Raw genomic sequence first — 7,443 nt, forward strand, 5'->3', positions numbered from 1 at the left:
TTCCGACTTCCTTGCTCTTCACTTTCATTTCTTCATTTCTTAAGCTCCTTTGACCTTCAACCTCGTTCATTCCTCGTGCTCCATTTGCATACACCACATTCCAGCTCAGTTTTGCTCCAAAAGCTCCCAATTGCATCATTTCATGTAATATGTCCTTTAAACCTGAAAACACATGAAAGTAGCTTAAAAGACTACTTTAACGAATAAAACATAACAAAAATGCATAAGAACTAGCTAACTAAGGCGCATAAATATGCTCCTATCAGTAAACCAAGACATATTGGCCGAGTTCCAACACCCACTTCATCATTTGTTGAGAAACATCTAAACCATGTAAGATAGATCGTAGGGGATACTAAGTCAGAACAATGACCATATGCGCTTGAAAGTATGGTTTGAGCTTTTAAGTTGCAATAACTGCCAAATTAGTTTTTCAATCCTCGGATATCTTGTTTTCGTATGAAGGAGAGCTTTAGAAGTGTAGAAGATTAACAGTTTGGCCCTTAGCTCTGGTCATTAGAGGGCATAGCTTACTGCTACATTTAAGACTAGCAAGTAGATGTATTATTCCTTGGCTACTTCCAACTTGGATAGTAGCGGAGGCAATGTTAAATATTTCTTTAAGTGTTGAAATGCTTTCTTGCACTCGTTGCACCACTTGTCTATTTGCGCCTTCTTGATGACCTTGAAAAAGGTGTTGCATTGATTGATTGAGCACGAAAGGAAACGGTTGAGTGCAACTATGCTTAATTGTGAGCCGATTCTAGTCGTCTTCTTCAGTTGCTCGGGATCAAGAATGATGTATTGGGCGTCCTCTTCTGGCTTCCATCCTTTTTCTTCTATTGGTATGTCCTTTTGAATGCCATCATCTTGATCCACTTAATGTGGTTGCTATGCGGTAGCAAGCTTGTCCTTCTAAACCTTGGCAGCTTCTACAGGAGTGAAGGACTTTTTCGCTCATTCTTTTAGCATTTTCATCGTGCATCGTTAGGATGCGGCCGGGTCAGACTTGATCTCTCCAACTCTTTTTTTTGGGATGTGGAATTAGATTTTCTAGTACTCGATTGATGTTAAGATGCCGAGTTTCACTAACCAGGGCTTTCCCAGAATCCCGTTATAAGGAGACGAGTCACTGACTATTGTGAACTTCTGCTTTGAAACTACTGGCGGTGTTCTCACATTTAGTGTTATGTTGTCAATAACTGTTGAGGTATGTCCGTTGTATCTTGTGAGTACCTTTGCTTGGCGTATTATCATGCTCTCTAGGCCCATTGTCTGAATGTTGGATAGCCGAAGTAGATTTAATACGTTGATGCTGTTCACCATCGTTATGCCAACTATAACGCATGCCAATTGAACAAACACTACCAAAGCATCGTCGTGTGAGAAGCCAACTCCCTTAGTATCCTTTTCGGTGAAACCAACAATAGGTCCAGGTTTGGTGTATGCTGCCTGAACCTGGTAGATTGTTATAGCATATTGGATCTTTCTCTTCTTAGAGTTGTTTGTGGCCCCTAAGTATTCCGACTTGGCGAAGATGTCGTTCATTCTGATAGTCTTGGTAAGTTGTTCCTCCTAGGCTGCGCAGCTGGCTTGTCCAGGTATCTGAGCATTTACCCTCATTCACCAGCTTCTCTAAGTATTCCCAGAGGATCTGGTCGACTAGGATTGAGAACTTGGTATAGTCCTTGGTGGCTTAGCCTCCTTTTGTTAGGGACAGGTCTCCACGCTTGGCCTTCTGCTTGCTTCGGTTGTAAGACTACTTCATATCCACTTTCTTCTAGACTGCCTCAAACTCCTTCTGATGCTACTTAGGTGCCTTGATTTCCCATCGGGCCTTATCTCAAAGTGCATACTTCTCTGCCATAGCGAATGAGTTAGCTAGAGTCAGGTCTTCCTTCATCATCATTCTCCGAATAGGGCATGATCTGCTAGGAGTCCCTTTTCAAAAGTGTTCTAGCACTTAAGTCATTGTAGCTGATTATCTTCACATTCTTTGCCTTGGACCTCTTGACATAGTCATGGAACGACTCCTTTGGATTCTTCTTGATGTTGAAGAGATGATCGGACTTCTTCTTGATCGATCGACAGTATGAGTACTCATTAGTTAAAGATACATAAAACTTATCGAAACTTCGGATGGACTGTAGATGTAGGGTATGAAACCAATCTTTCATTTCGCCCTGCAAACTAGTGGTGAATATTTTGCACATTAAGGCATCGTTGGCCCTGTAGAGGATCATCACGCTGCATTAATGCTTCAAGTGCATTTTCAGGTCTCTATCACCCTTGAATAAGATGAAATATGGCGTATTGAGCTTAAGTAAGGGCTCCGTCTTCTCAATCTCGTCCATGAAGGATAATCTACCCATGTGAGCCATATCTCTACAAAGGGCTTCATCTGTGGTTTGGATGAGCTGGAATCCGCACAATCGCTATGTTAAAAGGGTCTCTACTTCTTCTTGAATTTGCCTCTGTCAGAGCAGTAGGGTTTTTGGATGCCCCTGGTTAGGACCTACTGGTCACGATTCCTCTTCACTATGGTCGGCTCGTCTATGCTAAAGCTGCTATGTATGTAGTAAGTTCCCGGGAGGCAAAATAATTACTCGTAGGCTGCTAGTTGAACTTGAGCCGAGTTGTGCGACTACTTCTCCCCGTTTGCCTAGCCGTGTATGAACACACCAACACCCAGAAGGTCCAGATCCATGGTTAATCAACAAAGATTCCTCCATGTTTCAGGTAAAACGCATGCACCCCCAAACTTCAGTTCTTATGTTAATTTTTAATTGCTTGTTGTCTGTGATTTTTACACTCATCCGTGTTCTGATGTTTGCAATGGACTATGCTAGTTGTGCATGTTTAAGATCTATTGAGTTGCATGAAGAATAACAGTCGAATTTAAAGTGTGCGTAAGGTGTGCATGGAACTGGTGTTCGAATAGTTGAAACTCGCACGTATTGTATTGCTTTCTGCGTGTAGGAAGCACGGATTGAGTTGATAACCGAGAGAAATGAACACTCAAGTTGCAGATCCAACGAGTCACAAAGGAAAAATCAACAGTTAAGCTCTTGTAACTGTAAGAGGTATGAAACTCATCCCTCTGTTCTTATTATGCTCAGCATGTATGTACACATTTGTGTTGTGATATTATTGGTTGATATATGGTCCATTTCCACTGTAACTTGTGCACCTGATTGTTGTGTTGCAGGAAATAACCCAAATTGGCAAAGGCAGCTTGATGTCACATCCCAAAAACCAAACAAGTGGCCCACATTGAAGAATGGCCACGCAGCAAAACAGAAAGGTATAACTTCCCATCTCTACTATGTGAATCACAAATGTGGTTGATGTTGATGTTCTTGTTTGTCTTGTTTGCTGTCTGCAAAAACCCAAGTGTGGAAATCAGAGATAGAATGCATAAAATACTACCGGTAAACTGAAAAGAAAACAAGTAAAAGCAAATACTAATAATTATTTTTTTAAATTAAATTTTTTTTAATTAACACTAAATGACAGCCTAGGAATTTAAATGTAGCTAGAAATTAAAGCTAATGAAATAAAATGAAAGAAGGTAAAAAAAAAAAAAAATAAATTAGATAATTGGGTTGCCTCCCAATAAGCGCTTTTTATAAAGTCTGTAACTGGACGTGGCAGAAGCTTGGTGTTTGTTCACTGGTTTCTTCAGAGTTAGTGACTTGTGTGTACTAAACTTCCCTAGGAATGGCTTTAGTATATACTTCTTGACCTTGAGCACACAACCCTGCCCTCTTTTTCAATGTTCACATTACCGTTTTGAAAAACCTGCTTAACCATATAAGAGCCCTTCCACTAAGACTCTTGTCTCCCGAGAATTGACTTGAAATCTGAACTTAACAACCACACTTTTGTACTCGTCTGTATTTTGTCACAACTTGGATTGCCTTGCAACTTTTTATTCTTGCCCTTGGCATTCAGATGTTTTTGGTTAATCTGATGGCCTGGATGGTTGTCAACAAAGTTAGTTTTGTTTTTTATTTTTGCATTTCAACCAGCTGAACTTTGTGCTGCTGCACTTTGCTCTCACACTCATGAAACTCATTTTGAGTCTTTATGGGCATATTGTCAGTTGATGATTTGGTCATAAATTTGGCACGAGGCAAACCATCTAATGCATCATCACGCATGGATTCTTACTTATCACTTGGATGTGTGCTAGCTTCAAACAATCTAAAAACAACCATTTGATCTTTTACCTGGAATGTTAGAGTTCTGGCTTCAACATCAATAAGAGTCCAGGCTATTCCCAAGAATAGGCGGCCCAAAATGATGGGTGTTATCAAATCCTCATCCACGTCCAACACCATAAAATCAGCTGGAAAATATAGATTGTCAACGTTAACAATAACATCTTTAATGACTCATCTAGGATAGGTAATTGAAGGGTCAACCAATAGAATAAGGCATTAAATTTACACTAGCACTTAAATAAATTGAATCACTACTAAAATCACAATTTCCAATGGTACAAGAGATAGTAAAACCTCATGGATCTTTCTTCTCTGGAGGCAATTTATGCAATAAGACTGCGCTGCACTATTCCATTAGAATCACTTTTTTGGAATCCACAAGCTTATTTTTCTTTGTGCAAACGTCCTTCAGAAAGTTGGCATAAGATTGAATGTTCTTGATTGCATCAATTAATGGAAGATTAATTTGAAATTTAGCCAAAGTGTTCATAAAATCTATCAACTATTGATCTTTAGCTTTAGGCTTCAACCTTTCAGGATAAGGCATTGGAGGCACATAAACATGCCCTGCAGTTTTTGTGGTAGCTTTTGCAGTATTTTCGGATATGTCTAGTGGTTGCCCAGAATCTGCAGAAAATGCATAATCTGCAAAAATATTAGATTTTGCAAAATTTCCCAAATTTGTTTATGGTTGTGGTGCTGCCCGCGAATATCCAGCGCAATTTTCATGTCTGTTGTCCTAACTTTTGCCAAACCGTAAAGTCCGTATTGTACAACAATCATCTGAACCTCTTGGATTTGGAACTGTCTGGCTGGGAAAAGTACCCAATGCTCTTTCTGAAACTTGCAATGCAATCTGCTCAATTTGTTTTTCCATACTTTTCATTGCTGCAAGTAGATTTTGGATTTCTTGACTAGTAGTGTTTGCTAATTTTTCAATTGCAATCTTCTAAGCAACCTGAGGTGCAGCAGATTGTTGTACCTATTGTTGAAATTGTGAATTTACATGCTGATCTCTATCCCACTTTAAATTAGGATGATCTCTCCAACCCGGGTTGCAAAAATTTGAATACGGGTCATTTCTTCAACGTTGAAAATTATTAAATGCATTAACTTGTTTTACTGGAAACTCCGAATAAGCAGCTTTATGTGGACAACTCAAAAAATCATGGGTTGTCATGCTACAAATGTTGCAAGCAGCTTGTAATGGCTACTATACATCAACCTGAGAATTTGGAATTCTTTGTAACATGTCAAATTTTGCATCAAATCTTTCAAGCTTTTTCTCTATTTTTTCAATTTGTGCCGACACATATGGAGAACCATTAGATGTCTCAAAGATAGACCTAGATTGTGACTACTCAACTACCCATTGTTGTGTATCTATTGCCATTTTTTCAAATAATAAACATGCCTTTTGTGCATTTTTATCCTTGTATGAACCTCCGCATGAAGCGTTGACAAGAGTTTTTGTTGTCATATTTAACCCTCTGAAAAATATATGCATTTGATCAATACTGTTAATACCAAAATGTGGACATTTTCTAATCAACTCTTTGAACCGTTCCCACGCCTCATGAAACTCTTCATTTGGTTTTTGGGCAAAAGATAAAATTTGAGTTCTCATGTAAAGAGTCTTGGAAGCTGGATAATCCTTGCTTAAAAAATTTTCACTAAGTTGGTTCCAAGTGCTAATGCTTCCAGATGGAAGTGTGAAAAGCCATCTTCTTGCTTGATCTTTCAGAGTGTATGGAAATAAACAGAGCTTAATAGATTCGGCTGAAAATCCTCTAACCAAAATATTCTTACATCCCATTAAAAATTTTGCAATGTGCATGTTAGGATCATCGATTGAGAACCCATGAAATGTAGGTAGAATATTCAACATGTGTTGCTTTATTTCAAATGTAGACCATTCCTCCACTTCTAGCTAAGTAATGCAACTTGGTATGTTAGTGGCATAAGTTGTTAATGAATCCCTTAAAGGTTGACCAACTTCTGGAATAACAAATGCCATTGTTTCCTTGCTATGCAGATCCTCAGAAAATAAAGACTGCTGAAAAGTCCCCTGCAATGAAGGAACCCACTGCAATTTTTGCTCCCTTCTCCTTAAAATCTGCTCAGGTTCTGGATCAAATTGAAATAATTTTTGCACTACTGATCGTGTACTCACCATGCACAGATTGTTGTAATCTGCATTATTATACTGCTGTAATATGTAAAAATAAAATAAAAACGAAAATTAAATTTATTTTTTATTTTTTATTTTATATATGTATATACAACAATAACTAACTGAAAATCTGATTAGAACGAATTGTTTTAAATAATCTCTGACAGGAGTGCCAATTTCTAGATATGGATTTTACTACACATGCAAATGGGCTAAAAACTCCTATAATATTTGCAAGAATGACAAGGTTATTGTAGTATAAACAGATCTTGCAAGGTCGTTTTCCACAGGGATTATTAAATAATTCGAAGCGAATCAAATTCCAATTAATTATTGTAATGTAGAGATTGAGATGACTGATTTTATAACCTACTTAAATTAAAACGAATTTAATTAATAAAAATAAACTAATCTGCAATATTAAAGCTCAAAGAAAAGGAAAAGTTTTGGAGAAATCAAATTAAGAAAGCACTAGGGTTCCACCATCACCTAGCAATCCTATGAACTTTTTACCAATTACTTATGATCTACACATGCCACTTTGAAGGCTAGGTTTTCCTAATTTATATTCTACTTGGAACCTCCAACATAGAATGTATATCAAATGCAACCCATCTGGACGTTCGGATCAAATCTAAAAATGAGAGACTCATTATGCTTTATGAAAACCCTTTGAAAAACCATGCAATCCTTAAGATGTGGTGTTCATCTTAAGTGAAATTACAATTATTAATCACAAGAAGCCAACGCCAATTCAGGGAACCTTCCGACCAAATTTGCATCAAATTACTTTTCTAAAGATCTTAATGGTGATCAAGCATTAAGACAATTAGATAGTTTTAATCACGGTGATCAATAATTCAAAGTATGCATGCAATCAATCATAAGCAATTAAATAAAAATTACATTTTCATGCTAAGGCTCAAGGCTTCGCCCTAGCAAAAGGAATTAGTTACGCATATTTATAATTGAAATCATGGAAAATATTATTAAGAATAAAAGGAATGAAAACACCTTAAAGTAGAAAATCTCCAAGAACCCTAG

The 7,443-nt window shown here is 37.6% G+C and overlaps 1 long non-coding RNA gene and 1 other non-coding gene across 3 annotated transcripts; both read left to right on the forward strand.

Annotated features, from left to right (window-relative positions):
- Positions 1–298: 298 nt before the first annotated feature.
- Positions 299–6,477, forward strand: LOC125477229. Of its 2 annotated transcripts, none has more exons than XR_007258417.1 (4): positions 299–2,739; positions 2,905–3,083; positions 3,209–3,304; positions 6,262–6,477. It is a non-coding gene; the product is annotated as an uncharacterized LOC125477229 (long non-coding RNA). The 2 variants fall into 2 exon arrangements; XR_007258416.1 differs by having other exon boundaries at positions 2,980–3,083.
- LOC125477236 lies at positions 5,750–5,849 on the forward strand. Its single transcript, XR_007258419.1, has one exon. It is a non-coding gene; the product is annotated as a small nucleolar RNA R71 (small nucleolar RNA).
- Positions 6,478–7,443: the final 966 nt, after the last annotated feature.

Source organism: the organism of the source record quoted next, unplaced genomic scaffold, assembly GCF_019419815.1.
Source record: "Pyrus x bretschneideri cultivar Hongxiangsu unplaced genomic scaffold, Pyrus_bretschneideri_v1 Contig201, whole genome shotgun sequence".
NCBI classification, from domain to species: Eukaryota; Viridiplantae; Streptophyta; class Magnoliopsida; order Rosales; family Rosaceae; genus Pyrus; species Pyrus x bretschneideri.